This window comes from Camelina sativa, unplaced genomic scaffold (genome assembly GCF_000633955.1).
Source record: "Camelina sativa cultivar DH55 unplaced genomic scaffold, Cs unpScaffold05391, whole genome shotgun sequence".
NCBI lineage: Eukaryota > Viridiplantae > Streptophyta > Magnoliopsida > Brassicales > Brassicaceae > Camelina > Camelina sativa.
Window position 1 is genome coordinate 1 of NW_010926477.1, and position 566 is coordinate 566.

Sequence of the window (566 nt, forward strand, 5' to 3'; positions counted from 1 at the left end):
TTGACCAGGTTCATCTGAATTCCCACTGACTCAGCAAAAGTATCAATCATCTCGAAGCCAATCTGCAGCGTAGCCAAACAAGAGCAGAGAACTAAGAATACACAACCACCCAGATCTAAGTTATTTTAAACGCATAATCACTATAAACATTTGGGGGTACATTACGTTGTGTCTAGTCCCTTTGTATTTGTCTCCGGGGTTGCCCAATCCTAGAAACAGCCATGGTCGATGAACAGAAGTGCAGTAACAACGCCTCGACAACCTACTCAACATAGGTTCGAGATTCGGCCACCCAAGCCAATCAAAGTTTCGAGATTTCTCCAAAGACTATTAAATCCCTAAACCTTATTTCCAAAAGCAAGAAACCAGAAGAGAGATTATTAGTGTTTCAAATACTCCAAATTTTCAACACAATGTCATAAGATTCGACTAGCACTAAGCTACTGTTCTAAGATTTAGCGTTTTACTGTTGCGTGAACTAAGAACATCCAGAAACTGCAAAGCAATTGCACAATTACACCATCAGACGTTTAGACAACAAACTCCGAAATCAACTTATTTATTGG

The 566-nt window shown here is 39.8% G+C and overlaps 1 long non-coding RNA gene across 1 annotated transcript; it reads right to left on the minus strand.

The window, feature by feature from the left end:
* On the minus strand, positions 1 to 532 carry LOC104774764. Its single transcript, XR_765494.2, has 3 exons — positions 468 to 532; positions 166 to 344; positions 1 to 62 (listed from the first exon to the last, which is right to left on the minus strand). It is a non-coding gene; the product is annotated as an uncharacterized LOC104774764 (long non-coding RNA).
* Positions 533 to 566: the final 34 nt, after the last annotated feature.